Source organism: Meles meles, chromosome 8 (genome assembly GCF_922984935.1).
Source record: "Meles meles chromosome 8, mMelMel3.1 paternal haplotype, whole genome shotgun sequence".
In the NCBI taxonomy this organism is placed as follows: Eukaryota; Metazoa; Chordata; class Mammalia; order Carnivora; family Mustelidae; genus Meles; species Meles meles.
The window spans coordinates 108,744,790-108,769,029 of NC_060073.1; the positions used below are offsets into that span (position 1 = coordinate 108,744,790).

Below are 24,240 nucleotides of genomic sequence, written 5' to 3' on the forward strand. Positions count from 1 at the left end.
GCTTCCTCCTCTCTCTCTGCCTGCCTCTCTGCCTACTTGTGATCTCTCTCTCTCTGTCAAATAAATAAAATCTTAAAAAAAAAAAAAACCAGTCACGTGTGGCTTGTGGCTATTCTGTGATATGGTGCAACTCTAGCATGAGAGAGGTGGTAGTCTTATTTTGTACTAATTGGTCACACTTTCATTAGGGCATGTGAGATGGGGTAGAAAGCATGTTGTAGAGTGACGTAAGACAAACTTCAGTGTTTCCATGATAAGACCAGACACTTTGTCCTATTAGAACTAGGACGAAGGAATTTGAAGTGGCCTTGGGGAGGGGAAATGCTAGTCACGTAAGCAGGTGAGAGTACATTGGCTGGAGGAATAGATTTATTTCGCAAGTTTCCTTTAGGGGCGCCTGGCTGCTCATTCAATAGGGCACATCACTCTTGATCTTGGGGATGTGAATCCAAGCCTCATGTTGGGTATTACTTAATTTAAAAACCTTAAAAAAAAAAAAAACCTTCCTTTAAAAAGCGTTAGGACAAGTAGGTAACTTGATACAAGAAAGAGCTTTTTTTTTTTAAAGATTTTATTTATTTGACAGAGAGCAAGATCACAGGTAGGCAGAGAAGTAGGCAGAGAGAAAGGGGGAAGTGGGTTCCCTGCTGCTTGATCCCAGCACCCTGAGATCATGACCTGAGCCAAAGGCAGAGGCTTAACCCACTGAGCCACCCAGGTGTCCCACAAGAAAGAGCTTTCTCATGTGTGCTCCCTCCTTGAGAGGAGCCTTGACCATGCACCATTGCTCTACTATTACATTTTCACTTCTCACGGAGAAGCACATTCCAGACAAAGGAATCATCCTGGAGTAACAACAGTTCCACTCTTGCCACTTTGAACATGTTAATGGGAAGAGTGCATGCTCTCATGCTGAAAGGAATATTTAGAGACAAAGTTTATAAAGTCATTTCCGGTCCTCTGGAGGGGCTCTCACCTTATACCTCTAGGGTCTGCAAGAATCAGTGTTTCAGGATCTGTATGTTGACCTAATACTTAGTTTCTCTCAACACATTTTTGCATTTTAAATGTGATCTCTGACTCTTAACTGGAATCTAAAGGACAACTGGTTACCAAATTCCAAATAATTTTCTTAAGCAAGAAGACTTCTTTCTGATTCCACCAAGTTTTCTCCTACAGATCACATTTTCTCTAAACTTAAATTGTTTAGACTATTCATTTCTGGGCCATGCATTTCTTTCAATTAAATTATGAATGACGATCTGCTATTCTGTCACGACACTCAGCATTGAAGACATTCCTTCACGTTTGGTTTCTTCTTCTATGCAGCATTATTCACAACTGCCAAAAAGTGGAAACATCCATCAACAGATGATGTCCATCAAAAGATGATGGATAAACAAAATGTCGTGTATACATCATATGAAATGTTACTCAGTCTTAAAGAAAAAGGAAATTCTGACACAGGCAAAATCATGGATAAACCTTGAGGACATTATACTGAATGAAATCAGTGGGTACAAAAGACAAATATTGTTGGGGCGCCTGGGTGGCTCAGTGGGTTAAGCCTCTGCCTTCTGCTCAGGTCATGATCTCAGGGTCCTGAGATGGAGCCCTGCATCGGGCTCTCTGCTCAGCGGGGAGCCTGCCTCCCCCTCTCTCCGACTGCCTCTCTGCCTACTTGTGATCTTGCTGTCTGTCGTATAAATAAATAAATAAATAAAATCTTAAAAAAGGAAAGACAAATATTGTATAACTCCACTTATATGAGCTACCTAGAATAGTGTAATTCACAGAGACAGAGTAGGATGGTGATTGCCAGGTGTGGTGGGATAAGGGAGAATGAGGAGTTAGTTTATGGGCAGAGTTTCTGTTTGGGATGATGAAAGGTTCTGGGGATGGATCATGATGAATAGTTGTACAATATTGTGAATGTATCTGAATTGCACAGCCACTGAATTATATACTTACAAATGGTTTAAACAGTAATTTTTCTGTTATGTATATTTTACTGTATTTTTTAGAATTTCATTTCTTCATACTTGGATTGCATATAACCTTATAAGTTAGGTCACCTATAGAGAATGGCTAGTACTGGTTTTTCTATATTTTTCCTCTAGCGAAATAGTTTAAGAACATGGTAATCCAGTTTCCAATCACATGTCCCAGGCATCAATAATACCCCCATTGAGAACCACAAAAATATCCCTTGCGATAAGATTTTGAATATAGCCATAATCATTAAACATCTCCGCATTTAGTTTTTTCCCCCTGGTATTTTCAGTTTTAGGGATCACTTGGTCTCTGGGCTTTTCAAGGGTAGATATCCAATGGCCTTTTGTGCATTGATGGCCTTACGATGAAAATCATAACAGAAAGGGTCTGAAATGCTGGCCGAGGGTAATGATAATGACTCTCTCTCTCTGGCTACCAGATCAATTTCCCTTGGGATATAGTTTTCATCTATCACTGAAAACAGATTTTTGGTGACAAAAGGATGATCATGTTTTTCCACTAAATCAAAATGTTTTTAGCATCCAGAAACATACATGTGTTTTGTTTCGTTGTTTTTTTTCTCCTCTCCTGGTTAGTTTTGTTCCTTCCACGATATTCAGGTGTGCAAGAAATTTCACAAGAGAACGGGTCAGCAAGCTCACGAGAGGTAGCAAATTCTTTACAAGTCAACAGGCTCTTAAACCCACAAAAAGACAAGCACGTTTACGATCATAAAATGTTAAAGATGAAATTCCATCACAATGTCCTCTTTTCAGCTCTACTGCAAATTTAACATAAATATCAGTGTTAATTATACTTTGTCATATGAATTGAGCTTGCTTTAACCTCATACACTAAAAGGAATACTCCTTTCATACACAAAATCTGTTACACATCTGGGGTCTTTAAAATGACAGGTGAACATTTCCAGAGCCAAAAAATTTAGCAAAGCTAAGCTACAGGAAAATGCAAGTTAGTAAGCTTTTCCTTGGTGCTACTGAGTAACAGTGTAAAGTCATCAAACTGATACTTAGAAATGGTACAAACAGGTTATCTTGATAGTTTCATTTTAGTTTCAACACCAAACATCGTAGAAAGCATACATGTTTCTGTTACCATTTTCTAGTTTAACTTAATCATGATGACCAGTATTTGGGGTCAAAAGTAAGTGCTCGAATTCTTTTTTTAAAGATTTATTTATTTGAGAGTGAGCACACACACCTGAGCATGCAAGAGTGGGCAGGGACAGAGGGTGAGACAGAAACTTCAGGCAGACTCCAGGCTGAGCACCACAGGGCTCCACTACATGACCCCTGAGATCATGACCTGAGCCAAAACCATGAATCGGACACTTAACCAACTGAGCCATTCAGGCTCGCCAAAGTGCCCAATTCTATTTCAAGATTTACCGTGCAACTTCCATTAGTGTAACCATATTTATGCCACTTCCCTTCCCTTTTATAAGGTTGTGGCTGAGGGTTCTTCTGCTAGTTTTTGAAGCCTGGAGTTTTCAATACCTACCATATGCTGAAGACCCCAGTTCGTTGATGATCAGAATATTTTAAGGCTGATGGAAAACAAATCAGTATATCTTTTTAACGAAAGGAAAATAATCATAATTTTTAAATGCACACATTTGTAAAATTCTAACCAAGGGAATTTCTAACTATAAAAGCATCACTGCCTATGGGAAGAAGAGAACTATATCAGATGCATTAAAATCTTAACACAATTTTGGGGGTGCGTGGTGGCTCAGTCAGTTAAGCACGCGCTCAGGTCATGATCTCTAAGTCTTGGGATTGAGCCCCATGTGGGGCTCTCTGCTAAGCAAGGAGTCTCTGCTTCTCTCTCTGCCTCCTCCCCTCTGCTCATGCTCTCTGTCTCTTTCTCTCTCTCTCTCAAAAAAAAGCTTATAAAAATAAAATCTTAACACAATCTTTTAAACTTTTTATTAGGACATAAGAAGAGGAAGAAAAATGTTAATGATTGTGAATGAAAAAATAAAATTTAACTTACTAAAAGCCCAAAATTAAATGTTTGGCAAATTTTTAAAGCAAAACAGACATCAGAAAAGAAATATAATTATTATAAAAACAACCTCAGAAGTCAACTGTAATTTCCAAATAAAAATAAAGTACATACTTTTCATCACTTTTTGTAAGTAGTGAATCCACTGTTGCAGCGTTGAAACTCCCGTGAGGTCAATAAGTTTTCTCTTCAAGCAGTCATCTATATTTTGCATTCCATTTGATTTGATCTATTTACAAAATGCTATAATCCACCTCCTTTTCACGGTATAACCACTGGGGAAAGGAGTCTTCATTCCAATCTGACATTTCTTTTTTGTGTTCCCACTCTCTGGCAATAAAAATACCCACAGTAAAACATTATTACCACAAATTATTTCTGAAACACATTCTTCATTTATTCCCTTCTTTCCCTCTTTTCCCTCCATCCTTCTTGACTTATACCCTCCTCTCTTCCATAAGTATTTATTAAACAAGATCCTGTTAAAGGAGTGAATTAAAAGCTCTCACTTTTGGATCTCACAAATGAATAGTTAATCTTGGAGAGGGGATAATTTTTCTCATGCACTTGCAAGGTCTTCCTCAGCCTTTACCTGGTCCCCAAAGCTGCTCCGCTGCTAGCCAATTCAGGAGGAAATGTTTGGGCACGAAATAGCAAGATTCAGTACTCCAGCTAAATATTGTGCCTATAACATTGACCTCGTTATATAATAGATCTTCTCCTCAAACTCTACTTATCCATGAAGAAATCTTGAACATGTTCATGAAATGATGTCTCACATTGTTTACTTTGGGTGCCCCAGAATCAGGTTCTCAGGTTAAACATTTCATTGCTGTGCCCAGGCTGAACAGAATATTGTCGGCGTGGTCTGTTTAGTGGTGAAAAAGGGAAGACCTCTTTATTCAGAATACTCTCCTATGAAATTAGCCTAAGCTTATTCATTGATTCATGTCAAGCTTTCACCCAGGTAAGACTCAGGCCATTTAAAAAAATTTATTATTGAAGTATAGTTGATATAAAATGTTATATTCATTGCATGTGTACAATATAGGGATTCCACAATTCTACTCATTCCTTAGTGCTCATTGCAATAATTATAGTCACTATCTGTCACCATACATTATTACAGTGTTACAGTCACCATCTGTCACCATACATTATTACAGTATTAGTCACTGAATTCCCTATGATGTACTTTCTGTCTGTGACTTACAACTGCAAGTGTGTACATCTTAATCCCCTTTACCTAGTTCATCCACCTTCCTAGCCCTACACCCTTCTGTCAACCAAAATTTTGTTCTACTAATGAGTCTCTTTATGGTTCTCTTTTTGTGTTTTGTTTTGCTTAGATTCCACACAAAAGAGAAATCATATAGTATTTGTCTTTCTCCTTCTGACTTATTTCATTGAACATAATACCCTCCAGGCCTACCCATTTTGTTGCAAATGGAAGATGTGATTCTTTTTATGGCTGAGTGATATCCCATTGTATTCATATATACAAGATCTTTTTTTTTTTTTCCATTCGTCTGTTAATAGACACTTAGGTTGCTTCCATATCTTGGCTATTGTAAATAATGCTTTGATAAACACAGGGGTGTATGTATCTTTTTGAATTTGTGCTTTCATTTTCTGTGCATATATACCCAGTAGTGAAATTACTGAATGACATGGTATTCCTATGTTTTGAAATCTCTATTTAAACTTGAGTTAGTTAGCATATAGTCTGTTCAGTTTTCCCAGTATCAGTTACTGAAAACATTCCCTTTTTCCCATTACATATTTTTACCTCCTTTGTCGTAGACTAATTAGGTAAGTTCCACTGATCTATGCCAGTAGCATACTGCTTTGGTTACTATCGCTTTAGAGTATATCTTGAAATCTAGGGTTGTGATACCTTCAGGTTTGGTCTTATTTCCCAGGATTGCTTTCCTATTCAGGGTCTTTTGTGCCGCATACAAATTTTTGGATTATTCTAGTTCTGTTAAAAAAAAGAGATACTGTTTTGGTAGAGATTGCATTGAATCTGTAGATTGTTTGGTGTAATATGGACATTTTAACAATATTCTTCTAATCCATGAGCATGGACTATCTTTTCATTTGTGAAATTTTCAGTTTCCTTTATCAGTGTCCTACAGTTCTTTTCAGAGTACACTTCTTTCTTGTCTTTCATTAAGTTTATCCCTAGGTATTTTATTCTTTTTGGTAAACTTGTCAACGGAGTTGTTAATTTCTCTTTCTGAGCCTTCATTAGTAGTGTATAAAAATGCAGTCAATTTCTGTAAATTTTATATCCTGCAACTTTACTGAATTCATTTATTCTAGTAATTTCTTGTTGGAGTCTTTAGGGTTTTCTATATATAGTATCATGTCATCTGCAAATACTGATAGTTTTACTTCTTTGTTACCAATTTGGGAGCCTTTTATTTCTTTTTGTTTGATGACTGTGGCTAGGACTTCTAATACTATGTTAAGTGAAGGTGGTGAGAGTGGACATCTTTGTCTTATTCCTGATCTTAGAGGAATCACTCAGCTTGTCACCATTGAGTATGAGGTGAACTGTGGGTTTGTCCTAGATGGCCCTTTATTTTGAGGTAGATAGTCGCTAAACCTACCTGGAGAGTGTTTATCACGAATGTATGTTGAATTTTGTCAAGTGATTTTTCTGCATCTTTTCAGATAATCACAGGGGCACCGGGGTGGCTCAGTCTGTTGAGCATCTGCCTTCGGCTCAGGTCATGATCCCAGGGTCCTGGGACCGAGGCCCATGTGTGGGGGGGGGTCCCTGCTCCGTGGGGAGTCTGCCTCTCTCCCAGCTTATGCTCTCTTTCCCTCTCTGTCTCTGGTTCACTTTCTCGTTCTCAAAAAATAAACAATAAAACAGTTTAAAAAGATAATAATATGGTTTTTATCCTTCCTTGCCTTAATGTGTTGTATAATATTGATTTGCAAATCCTGAGCAATTCCTGCATCCACAGAATAAATTGTACCTGATCATAGCAGGGGGAAAAAAATCCTCTTATTTTATTGTTTTGTTACTTAAGTACAGTTGACACAATGTTACACTAGTTTCACAAGTATAACTTAGTAATTGGACAACTATGTGTTCATCTGTGCTCACTGCAAGTGTAGCCACCATCTGTCACCATGCAGCATTACTAAAATACCACTGACTCTATTCCCTATGCTGTACCTTTCATGCTAATGATTTATTTATTCCTTAACTGGAAGCCTATACCTCCCACTCCCCTCACACTTTTTGACCATCTCCTCACCTTCTCCATTCCAGCAACCATCAGTTTGTTCTCCCTATTATGGGAGTGTTTCTGCTTTTGTCAGTTTCTTTATCCATTTGTTTTGTTTCTTGGATTACACATATCAGAGTGATCTATGTTATTTGTCTCTCTCTGACTTAATTCACTTGGAGCAATGCTCTAAGTCCATTCATGTTGTAGCAAACAGCACAATCTTACTCTTTTTTTTATGGCTTGGTAAAATCCTATTTATATATCACATCATTGTTACCCATTCATTTATCATTGGACACTTGGGTTGCCTCCATAATTTGGCCATGGTAAATAATGCTGCAATATATGTAGGGGTACCTATTTATTTTCAAATTAGTGTTTTTTATTTGGGGGGGTAAATACCCAGTAGTGGAATTACTGGATCATATGATAATTTTATTTTTAATTTTTTTGAGGAACACCCATAGTATTGCCCGTAGTGGGTGCACCAATTTACATTCCCACCAAAACTGCACAAGGGTTCCTTTTTCTTTTCTTTTCTTTTCTTTCTTTTTTTTTTTTTTTAATATCCTTGCCAACACTTGTTATTTCTTGTCATTTTTATTTGGGCCATTCTGACAGGTATAAGGTAATACCTCTTTGTGTTGATTTTCATTTGCCTGATGATCAGTGATGTTGGGCATGTTTTTCTGTCTATTGGAAATGTCTGTCTTTTTTGGAAAAATGTCTACTCAGGTCCTCTGCCTATTTTTTAAATCAGATTGGGTTTTTTTGGTGTCGAGTTGTAGGACTTCCTTATATATTTTGGATATTAACCCCTTATAATATATACCATTTGCAAATATCTTTTCCCATTAAGTAGGTTGCCTGTTTATTTTGTTGGTTTTCTTCCCTGTGCAAGAGCTTTTTATTTTAGTATAGTCTCAATAGTTCATTTTTTAAATTTTGTTTTTCTTGTCTGAAGAGACCTATTTAGAAAAATGTTCCTAAGGTTTATGTCAAATTACTGCCTGTTTTCTTCCAGGAGTTTTATGGTTTCAGGTCACACATTTAGGCTTGTAATCCATTTTTGGTTTATTTTTGGGTATGGTATAAGAAAGTGGTCCAATTTCATAATGAAGTTGCTGAAAGAGAAATTAAGAAAACCATCCCATTTAAAATTGTACCAAAAAATAAAATACCTAGAAATTTAACCAAGGGTTAAAGGCCTGTACTCTGAAACCTGTAAGACATTGACTAAAGAATTGAAAATGACACCAACAAATGGAAAAGTATTCCATGCACATGATTAGAATAAAGGGTCCATATTAGCCCCAAACAATTTACAGATTTAATGCAATCCCTATCAGAGTTCCAATAGCATTTTTGACAGAACTAGAACAAATAATCCTAAAATTTGTATGAAGGACAAAGACCCTGAATAGCTAAGGCAATCTGGAGAAAGAAAACCAAAACGGCAGGTATCACAATCTCTGATTTGAAGATACACTAGGAAACTATAGTAATCAAAGCAGAATGGTACTGGCACAAAAACAGACAGGTAGATCAGTACAACAGGATAGGAACACAGAAATAATCCATGCTTATCTATAAGTAACCCAACTAATCTATGACAGGAGGCAAGAATATACAATAGGGAAAAGACCATCACTTCAATAAATGGTTTTGGGAAAAACCATTGGATAGCTATGTAAAAGAGAATTTTTAAAAAATGGATTGTTGAATTTGGTTTGCTAATATTGAGAATTTTTGCATCTATATTCATCAGGGATATTAGTGTACAGTTTTCTTTTTTCCTGGTATCTTTATCTGGGTTTGGTATCATGGTAATGCTGGACATGTAGGAGGAGTTTGGAAGTGTTCCATCCTCTTCTATTTTTTGGAATAGTTTGAGAAGACTAGATATTAGCTCTTTATTAAATGTTTGGTAGAATTTACCTGTGAAACCATTTGGTCCTGGACTTTATTTGATTGAGAGTGTTTTGATTACCAATTCAATTTTGTTACTAGTAATCAGTCTGAATTTTCTATTTCTCTCTAATTCAGTTTGAAATAACATGTTCCCAGGAATTTGCCCATTTTTTTCTAGGTTGCCCAATTTGTTCCCATACAATTTTTAATAGTATTCTCATAATCCTTTCTGTATCTGTGGTATTGGTTGTTATTTCTCCCTTTCATTTTTTACTTTGAGTCCTCTCTTGTTTTTTTTTTTTTTTAATTTTAAATTTTTTAACAAACATATAATGTATTATTAGCCCCAGGGGTACAGGTCTGTGAATCGCCAGGTTTACACTCTTCACAGCACTCACCATAGCACATACCCTCCCCAGGGTCCATAACCCCACCACCGTCTCCCTACCCCCCAACCCCTGGCAACCCTTAGTTTGTTTTGTGTGATTAAGAGTCTCTTATGGTTTGTCTCCCTCCCGATCCCATCTTGTTTCATTTATTCTTTTCCTACCCCCAAGCCCCCCCATGTTGCATCTCCACTTCCTCATATCAGGGAGATCATATGACAGTTGTCTTTCTCCGATTGACTTATTTCGCTCAGCATAATATCCTCTAGTTCCATCCACGTCCTCTCTTGTTCTTGATGAACTATCAATTTTATTTATTTTTTTAAAGAATCTGCTCTAATTTCATTGATCTTATCTCTAACTTACACTCTGATCTTTATTATTTCCTTTCTTTACTGAGCTTGGGCCTTTACCCTCTTCTTTTTAGTTCCTTTAGGTGTATAGATTGTTTTAGATTTTATTTTATGAGCTAGGCCTGTATTGCTATAATCTTTCCTCATAGAACTCTCTTTATTGTGTCTCAAAGATTTTGGAACATTGTTTCCATTTTCATTTGTCCACAAGTATTTTATTTCTTTGATTTCTTTGTTAGCCCATTGGTTATTTAGCAACATGTTGTTTAGCCTTGATGTTTTTGCATTTTCTTCTTGCAATTGATTTCTCATTTCATAACATTTTCATCAGAAAAAAATGCTCAATAGGATTTCAATCTTAAATTTACTAAAACTTGTTTTATGGCCTAACATGTGATCTGTAGAATGTCCCATGCACATTTGAAAGGAATACACATTCTGCTGTTTATGGATAAAATGTCCTGTATATATCTGTGAAGTCTATCTTGTCTAATGTATCACTCAATGCCCCTGTTTCTTTATTGAATTTTCTGTCTGAATTCTATATCCACTGATGTAAGGGGAGTGATCAAAGTCCCCTTCTAGTATTGTTACAGTCAGTTTCTCAATCTGTAAATTTTTATTTTATGCATTTAGGTGCTCCTACATTACACGCATGGATATTTACAGTTGTTACATCCTTTTGTTAGAGTAATCCTTTTATCAATATGTAATACCCTTCTTTATCTCTGGTTACAGTTTTCAAGTCTATTTTGTTGGACATAAGTTGTGCTACCACAGCTTTTTCTTTTTTTTTATCTTTTTGCTTCCATTTGCATTGAATATCTTTTTCCAGCCCTTGTGGTTTCAGTCTGTATATGGCTTTAGGTCTGAAGGGAGTCTCATGTAGACAGCATATAGATGGATCCTGGTTTGTTTGTTTTGTTTTTTTTTTCTTGTTTGTTTTTTTACTCACTGTCCTACTGTCTTTTAATTGGAGCATTTAGAGGATTTACACTTTGAGTAACTCTTGATAGGTGTATATATGACATTACTGGCTTTTTGTTTTGTTTTTCTTTTTGTAGTTATGTTGCTTTCTTCTCTTGTTCTCTTGAGTTTTTATGGCTTTCTTTAGTGCTATGCCTGGATTACATTCTCATTTTTTGTGTATTTATCAATAAGTCTTTGATTTATGATTACCATGGGGTTCATATGTAATATATGTACAGCAATTGACAGTAAGTTGATGGTCACTTAAATTTGAGCACATTCTAAAAACACTCTATTTTTATACTGCTTCCTCCATGTTTTATGTATGATGTCATTTTACATCTTTTTTATTTTTGTATTGCTTGATCAGCTTTTGTAGAAATAATTGATTTTACTACCTTTATGTTTCAATCTCCATACTAGTTTTGTAAATAATTATTCTACATTTACTGTGTTTGCTTTTACCAGTGAAATTTTTTCTTTTCATAATTTTCTTCTAGTTATGGACCTTTCTTTCCATTTAAAAAAAATTCCCCTTAACATTTCTTGAAAGGCCAGTTTAGTGATGAACTCCTTTAACTTTTGTTCATCTGGAAAACTCTTTGTCTCCTTTAAAATCCTGAATGATAATCTTGCAGGATAGAGTATTCTTTGTTGAACGTTTCTTCCTTGGAACACATTGATTATGTCATTCCATTCTCTTCTGGCCTGCAAAGTTTCTGTTGAAAAATCAGCTCATAACCTTATGGAATTTCTCGTGTACATTACTAACTTCATTTCTCTTGCTGCTTTTAAGACTCTGCCTTTATCTTTGATTTTGCTTTTTAAATTGTTGTGTGTCTTGGTATGGACCTCCTTGGGTTCATCTTGTTTGGGGCTCACCTGATTTGAATCCGGATGTCTGTTACCTTCCCCCAGAATAGGGAAATTAAAAGGTTTTCCGCCCCCTTCCACTCTCTCTCTCTCTCTCTCTCTCCACTTGGAAGATGATAATAACATTCACATTATACTTGATGATGTCACACAGTCTCTTGCAGTATTTTTACTATTTATTTATTATTATCTTGCTGTTCAGCATGGTTGCTTTCCACCACTCTCTCTTCCACGTCAGTGATCCATTCTTCAGCATCCTCTAATTTGCCGTTGATTCCCTTTGCTGTACATTTTATTTCAGTTATGTATTCTTTAGCTCTGACTGGTTACTTTTATGTTTTCTATCTCTTTGCTGAAGTTCTTATTGAGTTTATCAACCCTTCTTTCAAGTCCAGTGGATATTTTTATGACCATGAGTTTGAACTCTATCAGTCATATTGCTTATCTTTGTTTCATTTATCTCCTTTTCTATGATTTTTTTCTTATTCTTCATTTGGAATATAGTCCTCTGTTTCTTCATTTTGTTTATCTTTCTGTGTTTATTTCTACATATTAGGTCAGCTATCTCTCCCGGTCTTGGAAAATAATGGTCTTATATAGAAGGATTTCTGTGATGTTCTGTAACAAAATCTCCTTTGGTCACCAGAGCCAGGCCCTCCATGGGTTTCCCCTGTGTACACTACATGTGACATCCTGTTACAGCTGAGCCATAATTACTATAGGCATGTTGGTTGGTTAAGCTTATCCTCAGCCCAACTTGCTAAAATGACCCACTTTGCTTATTGTAGGAACACTGGTGGGCCAGGTTTGCCACTTGTGGGCCTAGAAGACTCAGCTACAGACCCACTGGTGCATGGGACCAGCCCTCAGCTCACCTGTCTGCTATTAGCCACTGTGACAGCTTTGGAGGCATCAAAGAGCAGGGCACAGGATTCTCTGCACAGGCAGCTGGAGGTTCAGCTGCAGGAAATGTGGGATGCCAGTGTGTGGGCTTAGTTTCCCCACTCTTCAGTGGAGGAGGGGCTGCCCACTGGATGTAGCTTGGAGGGGTGCCTGTTGGGACAAGTGGGTTGGGTGAGACAGGTTTGCAGGGGAATGCTGGGATGGGTCACGAGGTGCTAGCAAGGGATGGAAAGTGTTAGAACTGGCTCCGGTAAGCATTTGACTATGTAGCTGAGGGAGGGTAAGAAAAATGGCACCTTCCAGCACTTTCATTCCTATAGAAAGCTCTGACAGATCCCTGCCCCACCCCAGCAACACACATCCTAAAATTAGTAATAAATCTCCTTCACATATACCTCAGACACTTCTTAAACTGCTATTCCTGTACTATGTCTCAGGCCGTTATCAAGTGGCTAGCTCTTTAAGTGATGGGTCTCCATTTTCTAGTGCTTTTGGCTCTCCTGGTGTTAAACCTGATGATTTTCAAAGCCCAGTGTTACAGACACTGGTCTTCCCATTACAGGTCTCTAAGACCAGGGATGTCCAATGTGGAGTCTGATTCTTTTGTTCCTCGGTTCTTGTGATGTCCTTCCCATTTGTGGTCAGTTATGCAGGGAAGTTGGTTTCCAGTGGCATCTTCACCCCTCCTACCCTTTTTGATGTGGCCCTCTCTCTACAACTAGCTGTGGGAGATCTCTTCTGCCAGGCTTCAGCTGGTTTTCGGAGTCAGTTGCAGTACATATAGTTATTGCCTCATTATGTCCATGGGACGAGATGAGCTCAGGATCCTCCTAATCTACTATCTTTCCTCTCTCAAGAATCAGGTCATTTAGATATTATTCCTCTTAAACAATATATCCTTTCTGTCATCTACCTGCCTTGTTGGAACTTGTGCTATAAGTTTAAGAATTTAAATTCATGCATATTGAATTATATCAGGTTTATAAATGGCTCAAAAAATTATCATTTGGCATCATCTTCTAAGAACTTCCTGAGAACTAGAAATTATGGTCCAGGAAATAGGGAAACCATAGAAGTGTTAAGAGGACTCAAGTTGTCTTCAGTCTGAGAACTTCCTTTGGTGTAAAATTTGGGCATGGATGATGACTGCCGTGGCAGAGAGAAGGGATCTGTCTTTCTCATAAACTGTGAGCTTTCAGTGAACTCATGATTTATTTATATGTTCTCCACAGGGTTTTGTAAAGTTCTTTGCATACGGTCGGTCCTCAGTAAACATTTGCTGAATACTTGAAAAATGGGTAATAGGTAAAAGCCTACACCATCGAATGCTAGAACGAGAGGCATTTACTTTTTCTGAACTTCACTTTAATTCCAGTATAGCAGGAACATCGCTTTTATGAGTGAGATGGCTTTGTATTGACCACTGAATTTCCTGTGATAAAATTGAAAATATCCACAGAAATTGCTAGTTCATAGAACTTTTTTTTTTAAGATTTTATTTTATTTATTTGACAGAGAGAGAGAGAGATCACAAGTAGGCAGAGAGGCAGGCAGAGAGAGAGGAGGAAGCAGGCTCCCTGTGGAGCAGAGAGCCCGATGCGGGGCTCGATCCCAGGACCCTGAGATCATGACCTGAGCGAAGGCAGTGGCTTAATCCACTGAGCCACCCAGGTGCCCCTAGTTCACAGAACTTTAATCAAGATGGTTTGGCTGAAACACTGAGAAGCCACCAAAGAAATTTTCTAACTCAGTAGCTTATCTGAGACATTTTCACATTACCCAATTATTGAGTCATCAGGAATAAATCTTAAGTTTAAATCAAAATAACCTGTACATTTTGAGAGTAGGCAGCTGAAATTAAGGGTTGCTTAGACTTTTAGATCTGACTCAAGGTGAAAATTCATTAAAATTTATATGAAAATAATTTCTAAGAATAAAATCCTTCCTGCAAAACCCAAGATGATTGGTCCTCTTTATCCCAAGAAATGAAAGATGAAAATGGTTAATGTCAATTTTCTCAGAGTAAGAATGTCTTTTAGATTGATAAATTGTGAACACAGCAAGCAACTGCACAATAGACCTACTGTTACATGGTAAGATCTCAATGGAGGTAAAGTTCCTCGTCATTTCCTCCCCTATGTTTGACCTTCAAAAAAATGGGAAAATAAATTAGCCTGATATCTTCTCAGATATTAAAATAAAAATCACTGGCTTAGAGAGATTGAGACACTCAACTCTCTGCAATTTTTTCCCCTTTTTTCTTTACCTTAACCTTGATATGCTTAAGATATTCTGAGAAAGTAAATGGGTCAGGGTTCTGGAAAACTGTTCTCTTGGTAGCAGGGATCCAAAGATCCAGAAAGAGACATGTGCCATGGGGAGATGCTGGTTAAGAGGTATAGACTGAGTTATAAGAGGACTAAGCTCTGGGGATCTAATGTATGGCATGGTAACTATAGTTGAGTATCATAGGCTTGAAATTGGCTGAGAAAGCAAGTCCTAAATGTTGTTATAACACACAGAGGCACCTGGCTGGCTCAGCTGGTAGAGCATGAGACTCTTGATCTCAGGGTTGTAAGTCTGAGCTCCATGTTGGGTATAAAGATTACTTAAAAATTAAAAAAAAAAATTTTTAAGTTTAAAAATATTAACTATGTGAGATGATGGATATGTTACTCAGTTTGACTATGGTAACCATTTCACAGTGTATATTTATATCAAAATATATACCTTAATGTGTATCGTTTTTGTCAATCACACCTCAATAAAGCTGGGAAAAAATAGTTCTGTGGTGAGGTCCAAGAATTTGGATTTCTAACAAACTCTCAAGTGAAGGTGAAGCTAACCCAAGGATATTACTTTGAGAACCTTGTCCTAAATTCTTATATTTGTCTTCCTTATTTTATCCCACCCAAAAACATCTTCTGTGCTGGCTGTTTTATTCTCCTAGGTAAAATACTTCCATGGCTTTCCATTATCAGCCTACTGTATGAGGACCAAGCTCCTTTGCTGGCTTACAGCCTCCTATGAGCATTCACTTCTCCAGCCTCCTCTTCATGTACTCTTCACCTTCACAGGACACCCCCCCCCACATCCCCTAGAGGCTATTCTCTGTACTTTAGCATCTCCTTGAGAGTAGGACTTAGGTCACTTATTCATTATAATGTTTTAATTGTCTAGCACCGTGAACTTCACCTCAAGATACAGGTCTTATCAATTAAGATGGTGACTATATCTGGTCAACTGAATTCATTCCATCAACATAAAATCCATCGAGACAAATGAAGGGCTTCCAGAGCCAGAGCAACAGAGACCTCCAGGAGGGACAAAGGAAGTAGTTTCCAAAATTGAGAAAGATTGCCTGATTGCCTGAATCCCAGGCAAGTGAGAATAATATTCTGCTCATCAAGGGCACCAGAGGATGGCAGAAGTGAGGGGCCAGGGTGTCTGGACAGTGACAGTTGGGTGGAGTGGCAGAGTCATGGAGACAGGGCTATAGCCTCTTGAGAATAAAGTAGATTGGGATTCCAGTTCCAATTTACCTTAACTTACCTTGGCCAAGCTATTTAATATGTCTGTGCTTAAATGTGAAATGAGCCTAATGGTCCTTCCAGTGTTTCTACTGAGGATCCTATTAGACCTATCTTTGGCACAAGGTTAAAATTTGTCTCACTGGGGAAGTTGGTCTTCTGAAATTTGAAACATTCTTCCATATCTATCCCAGGTAAGGTTGAGGTTGACAAAAGACGCCGATACCTGGCTGTTGTAAATCTGAATATTAAAATCAGACATTGGGACATTAAAAATAGGATTAAAGATAGGTATAAAGGCATTCATTTCAGTGTGTCTTCTCTTAGTATTAAGCATGCATATGTATATGTTTTGCATTTCAGAAGGGGATCTGTAGTAAACCATGATAGAAACTGAAAGATGAATTATCAACTGTGTTTCTAGTATGAAGTCTTCTCATGTGGCAACCTTTGTTTATTTTCCCGTCACGATTATCAATAAAACCCTTAAAATTAAAAAAAAAAAAACTTTGAAGAAGTGAGGATTTGAGGAGGTAGCATCTGATTTGGTAGGCAGGCTTGAGAGGGAGAACACTTCGTGAGAAAATGTATTTATTATGTTAACAAATGAAAGAGAAACAGGCTTAGTCCTTGGACTTGTGGAAAGGAATGAGGTCATAGAACCTGACTTGGGCCGAAGAATGGGGTTTAGAATTTAATGATAGAATCTCTGAGAACTCTTGGGTATGGAATTAACTATGAATCTAACCATTCCTGATATAGGCACTAAATCAGCTGTGAGGAAATTTATATCTCTGCTTCCACGCAGTGGTAGAAAAAAACTAGACAGTTTGAATAAAGCAGGGAATCCCAAAGTAAATGTGTCTATTAGAAAGTAAAACAGGGTCAGGCATATTATTGTCATAAATAGAGCCCACTTTAGAAGCATAATTGGACCCATAATACATGAAGCTGTGCCAGACCAGGAATTTGGGATTTCCTATGAACAGGCAGGAAAGTGTATAAGGAGGGTTCTCCCAACCCAGGCTACTGTAGGGGCCTGGTTAGCCAGAGGAACTTACTTGTAAACCCTGGATATAGGGGCGGGCCAGGCCAGATAGCTGTATCCAATCAGTGGGGTGTGCATATATTAACTGTGGTGAGTTGAAATCTCATTGGCCACCTGTGTGTGGGCCGGGCTCAACCACCTCTATAAAGGTTAGTCTGTGAGGCTGCTGGAGGGGGAGAAGTAGGAGGAGTTAGAATAGCCATTAGAGTAGCAGGAGGAGTTAGAGTAGCCGTTAGAGGAGCTGTTAGGGTAGTCACTGGAGTGATAGCGTCGGGGTCGTCCGGAGCATCGGAGCTTCAGGATCATTGGGAGCGTCGGGAGCAGCATTGCTGGGAGTGGCACCGCCCCGAGCAGCAGCGCCACCGTGAGTGGCCTCGCCGCCCGCGACCCACCTTGCCGTGGCCTCACTGCGGCCCGGCTGCGACCGGCCTCGCTGTCCCGAGCCATGGCCTCCCCGGAGCGGCGTCATTCCGGGGAGCGGCCTCATTGGCGTGCGGCCTCGTCGGAGAGCGACCTGGTCCGGAGCAGCCTCTTCATCATCGGGAGCGGCCTTCGTCCAGCGTGTGGCCTCGTCCAGAGCGGCCTCATCTGGGAAGCGGCCTTGTCGGAGTGGCGTCATGGGGAGCAGAGTCTGTGTCGTCGGGGCTGTCGTCCTCATCATCATCGCCTCTTTGTCGTCAGGAGCGGCATCCTCGTCGTCGTTGTCGCCTCTTCGTAGAGATGGCCCCGACCGGTCGGTTTGATTTTCGATGCTTGGCACGAAATAAAGCTTTGCTTGGTTTTCGCTTTGTGTCAGTCTCATTCCTTTGATCACGAACCCTAACGGCTACAATGATGACAATCTCAAGAGGGAGCCATATGTGGCCAACAGGGAAAATGGAATCAGCCTGGGTAGATTCTTCCTGGAGAGTTAAGACATGGCCTTCAAAATGGGAAGGCCTCTGTGTCTGCATGATTATGTCCCCTTCTGTTATTAGTAACGTCTATTTTTTAAAAAGTCCAGGCCGTTTTGTCTGAGCCGTAGGATGAATTGTTCCATATCTTGGTCAGGAAATCAAAGAGTGAAGGTGACATAGGGGTAAAAGGGAAATCTTACAGAAATGTAGGGTCAGTTTTGCCCTGCACCCTGCCCTTGTATCATCATCGTATTTAAAATGGATTTGAATTTTAATTTCTAGGCTACTATGTTATCCTACTTGGTTTTCTGAACCCACATCACAAACCCAAGGCCTCTCTAGAGCAGCAGCTACCAACTATGGAACCAAAATATCTTAAAATGATCCATTAAACTGTTCCGTGGTCACATAATTATGAAATTCTGCATTCTATCTCTACTTGAAGGGATTTTACTTATTTTTACTTATGTTTTTTACTTATTTTTTACATTTTACTTATTTTTTCTGTTCAACAGTGGAGAATCTTCTGGGTGGTAGATATCACACTAGGCTGCGAGACAAAATGGTGACCCTCATGCCTTCCTGTCATGTATAGATGGCTTCTAAGCTCTGCCTGTACCTCTGACCTTCTCTCTCCTCTATTCATTGCATGGCAGCCTCAGTGGTTTCTTTCACAGTTCCTGGAATATTCCAGCATGCTCTTGCCTCTGTTCATAAACCCTCTCTTGGGGATGTTGTTTCCCCCCAAATTCACCTGACACACTTCCTCCTTTCATTCAAGGTGCTGTTCAAGTGTCTCATTCTCAGGTTGGTATTCAAGACAGGCCTTACCTGGCCTCTTCTAAAATAGCATTCACCAGCGGTATGTGGGTGGCCCAGTCGGTTAAGCATCCAACTCTGGATTTCAGATCGGATCATGATCTCAGAGTGGTGAGGTCGAACGCTGTGTCAGGCTCCATGTTAAATGTGGAGTCTGCTTCAGATTCTCTTTTTCTCTCCCTCGGCCCCTCCCTCTCACCCCTGCATGTGTTCTTTTTCTCCCTTTCTCGCTAAAAAAAATTTAAAAAAGAAAGATAGCATTCATCTTTACATTAAAATTCTTTATTCTGGTGACTTTGTTACAAACCTGCTCGTTGTCTTTTTATCCCACTAAGCTGTTGAATTCCAAAAACCTACAGCTATGCCTGCAAGGTAGAAAGTCCTAACTATTGATAAATTGAATAAATAAATGTTGAAGAAAATAGTTATGATTATTGCCTCACAGAGCTTATAGTTCAGAAGATTTAAAAATGTTTGAAATTTAATGGTATGAGTGTCGTCATTGGGGTTATGAAGTGCCAGAGCTGAGAAGCAGCATGGTCTGCTCGTGAAATAGAAGTTGAGTTTACCTGCCAGAGCAAGGCAGCGGAAGGGTGAGATGACAGGCTTCAGAACTGGGCAAGTATTTGTAAACATTAAGGAGTCTGGATTTCATCCCTAGAGCAATGAGATCATGTAACAGAATTTAAGCAAGGAAGAGTCATCTAGATTTTGGAAACATGATTCAGGGTGCAGTATGTAAAGTAGATTAAAGGAAACAAGACTGTGGCCAAGGAAATCTGTCGCGGCTGGCACGACAGATCGACCAGGAAACGTGAGGGTAAGAGGATGGTGAAAAGAAGTTAAAGAGACAAAGAGATGGGGGCAGGAGGAACACTGAGGAGGATGTCCAACAGTGCCGAGTTTATTAGGGGCATTATGGCCATATATATAGTAGTTTTACAATAAGAGAAGCAATACACCCGTGTCTAGTTAAACAGCCACAAATTCCCGTAATCAGTTCCCCTAATCAATCTTGTAAATGATCACACACAGACTTCGTGACTCCAAAAGGCTGGAGCTAAGACATTGTTTCAATATTGATTCAAGAAGTAACAACAATCCCGAGAGTCATCTACAAGTTTGTGCTGGGACAGCAAGGACCAGTTAAGGATTTACAACCCCATCCGAATTGTATTCAAAGCTAACTGCATGTGGGAAGTCACGTGGGCGAGCACACAACACATAGCACAACCCTTTCTCAGTGCAACTCAACTCCATTATCTTCTGTCTTTAATCAGCCAGTTAGACAATAGAGGAGACACAAGTCAGGGCTTGGTTTGGTTCTCGTCTGGGGCCTTATCGCGGCCTCCCACAGAAACCAGCTCCGGAGATTGTCGAGATAATCTAACGGAGGTACGAGGATAGTTCATACGATGATGGCGGCAACAGCAATGGAGAGAAATGGTGGAGTTCAGGAGCTATATGGGAGGTACAATTCATAGGATTTGATGACTTAATGTACAAAGTGAAGCAATTAAAGAATGATACCATTCACCCCCTCCTTTTTTTTCTGTGTCTCTGTGTGTGTGTGTGTGTGTGTGTTTTGTTTTGTTTTGTTTTGTTTTGTTTTTACATAGTATCTTTAATATCCCGTAGGACTGGTGTTCCATGGACTATGTTACAGAAAGTACTGATCTCTAAAAAGTTACCAGATCTAGAAGTATTACAAACCGTGGAGAACTATCAGCATATGTAAAATGCATCATTGGTTATACTTCCTAAAACGACAGGTGTAGAGATGACCTGTATGGGGCCCTGTGAGCACCCTAGCAGCTGAACGGACTCTGAGCAGTGGAGGGATTTATAACCCAATCAACATTCACTGATCTAAGGGAGCTTGATTAGGAAAAGTTTCTAGGCAGGATTGGTCTGAACACAAGCCCCCCTCTTTGTCTATAAGGCCTGCTTACCTGTGGAAAAGACTTTTTTTCTTCCTTTCTAAGATGGAAAATGTTCCCATTGCTGGGGATCCTGTGGTCAGGGCCTCACAGGGAACATGTGGAGGCCTCGTGCAGTAGAAGGCTTCTTGGTGTCGAAAATCCAGGTATTTCCAAAAATTCAGCACTTGAGTTTAGGGTCAGACCACACTCAGAGGATCCAGGAAGTGTCATTGTCAAACTGGCCTGTGAAGGTCACCCTGTCATGGCCTTGGTTCCTTGTCCTCCCAAGAGCTGATACCCCCTCAACTGGGATGGATGCGCAGGAGAGACAGAGACCCGACCTTCCCAGAACAAAGTGGCACTGACTAGGTACTGTTGGTGAAGTCTGTCACCTTTCCTGAAGCACCCGCCCTCAGGGCTGGGGAGGACATCCTGGCCCTCAGGACGTCCCTGCCGTATTCCTTCCTGTGTCCCAAGTGGTCCCTCGCCTCCAGCAGGATGTCTAGCGGATGCCCCCTGCAGTAGGCATCTCGAGGGGAGAAGATGGTGGCTGTGCCGTGTGCGGAACTGGTGGTGGGGTTCACATTGGTGGAAGGTCTGCATGGGATCAGCTGGTCTAGTTTCTCCATGATTTCTTTCATTCTCTGCTCAGTCTCTGTTAGTGAAACTGCTGGATCCGGTGGTACTTCAAAGGGTAATTCTGAACATGTTCTATTGCTTCAGGAGAGTAGGGATTCTCAGACTGAACAAGAACTGAAGTGTTCTGGGAAAAGGAGTATATATATTATCAACAAAGAATATGGCTTCTCTTCAGTATAAATTATTATGGTCTGGGTTATACACATTTCAGTAGATAGAATCCATTTTTGATAGTGATTCTAACAGTTTTCGGATTTGGAATCCTAAGAATCAGTTTCCATGAAATGTGACTTCCTCTGCTGCCGACAGATGTTTTTGTTTTGAAAGTCACTGGCTTAAAAGTAATTATATAAAATAAAGATACAGTATTTTTGTGATGTTTATTGAAACTAAACTGCACCTTTAATCAAAAGGACCCTGTGGGTCTCACTTCCCTGAAGTGGGAGTTTGGGTGCCGAAGAAACTACCAGCTGAGCCCACACGTGTGGGTTTGTATCCCCTCCTGTTCATCAGGTCATGGTCTACATAGTCTTACTTTAATACAGCACTCCAGCGGGGCGCCTGGGTGGCTCAGTGGGTTAAGCCGCTGCCTTCGGCTCAGGTCACGATCCCAGGGTCCTGGGATCGAGCCCTGCATCCGGCTCTCTGCTCAGCAGGGGACCTGCTTCCCCCTCTCTCTGCCTGCCTCTCTGCCTACTTGTGATCTTTCTGTCAAGTAAATAAATAAAATCTTAAAAAAAAAAAATACAGCACTCCAGCTTCTCAACACACAAAGAATGCGAGTCACATATAGCGCTCCTAACAATACAGAGACAAATATTTAATCAAATGAAATGGTTGACAACGTCATTGTGTTCCCCTGGACAGCAAGGTAACTGGAGGTAAGTCATCACCAGTTTAAAATCTGTTCAGGAGTCTCCCAAGTCCCATAGAGGTACATTTGGCCATGGCCTAAAATGACATGGGTGAAGTCACGCTTGGAAACCTACCCCTGTTTACTTGTTAACTGGATTGTTTTTGTTTTGCTTTGTTTTACTTTTCAAGTTGACTGCTTTTTTTTTTTAAACTGAAAATGCCTTTATCACTTTTATTGAAGTATAACATACAGTGTTACATGTTAGTTTCAGGTGTACATTATAATGATTCAATAATTCTATACATTTCTCTGTGCTTATCAAAATAAGTGTAGTCTTAATCCCTTTTATCTGTTTTACCTATCCTACCTACTTCCCTCCTGGAAACCACCAGTCTGTTCTACATATTTAAGCATAGGGTTTTCCATTTTTGTTTTTGTCTCTTTTTTCATTGCTTGTCTTAAATTCCACATAACCCCTTACACCTGTCAGAATGGCTAAAATGAAAATCACAAATGTTAAGTGTTGGTGAGGATGCCTGATGCACTGTTGTTGGGCATACAAATTTGTACAGCCACTCTGGAAAACAGTATGGACTCTTTCCATCATTTGGCTATTGTTGCTAATGCTGCCTTAAGGGTAGGGTGCATGTATCTCTTTGACACAGGGTTTTTTGGATAAATGCCTAGTAGTGCAATTGCTGGGTCATACGGTAGCTCTATTTTTAACTTTTTGAGGAAACTCCATACTGTTTTCCACAGTGACTATGCTAATTTGCACTCCCACCGAGAGTGTAAGAGGGTTCAAGTTTCCTCAAAATATTAAAAATAGTATTACCCTATGGTCCAGTATTTCCAGTACTGGGTTTTAACGAAAGAAAATGAAAACATATATGCACCCCTATATTTGTTGCAGCATTTTTTACAATAGCCAAGATATACAAGTAACTCAAGCGTCCATCCATAGATGAATGGATAAAGATGTGGTGTGTATATAATATATATAACATTTATCCATTCATCTGTAGATATGTGTGTGTGTGTGTGTATACACACATATATATAATGGGATATTACTTCACCATAAAAAAATTAGATCTTGCCATTTATAACAATATAGATGGAGCTAGAGGGTATAATGCTAAATGAAATAAGTCAGAGAATGACAACATATGATTTCACTCATAGAATTTAAGAAATAAATGAAATTGACTGCTTTGTAATATTTACACAAAAAGGCTTAAAGTCCAGGTATACTATTTCCTCTCATAATTGTTATCAAAGACTTTTCTGGAATAAGATATTTAGTTATGCCAAAAAAAATCATATGACCCCTCCTATATTATACCCTATTAATTAGTTGCCTGAAAGAAAGATTCATACAAAGTCCATCTTCTGATTGGTGAGCAAATAGCTGTGTGTTCCCCGCGATTGTCCTTGGATGTCATCAATTTAAATATTTTTGGTTAAATTATAAAATGTTATTAAAAACATTTACAAATTCAACAGATGAAAATGGAGACTTACACTGGTACTAAAGTAAAAGTAATTTAAAATAGTATTTCAACTGCATTTCCCCTCAACTACTTTTTTCACTAATATATTTCTTCTGAATGGTCTATTGGCTTTGTCCATTTTTTAATTTCCATGTCAATGTTTTCAATTTCTGAGTTGACAGTTCTTTATATAACAAACATCTTAACATTCAGTCTCTCAATTTTGCAGAAAATATTTGATTAATTGCTTGACATTTTAGAAGGGTTTAATATTTACAGTTAAAGCACTGAAGAATTCCTTTGTGACATATTTCTATTGCCTCTAATCTTAGACTGTTCTCCACACTTTCATTTCTAAATATTTAATTTTA

General features: G+C 39.0%; 1 pseudogene; it reads right to left on the minus strand.

The window, feature by feature from the left end:
- Positions 1-2,156: 2,156 nt before the first annotated feature.
- Positions 2,157-24,240, minus strand: part of LOC123948847 — a 42,442-nt pseudogene continuing 20,358 nt past the window's right edge.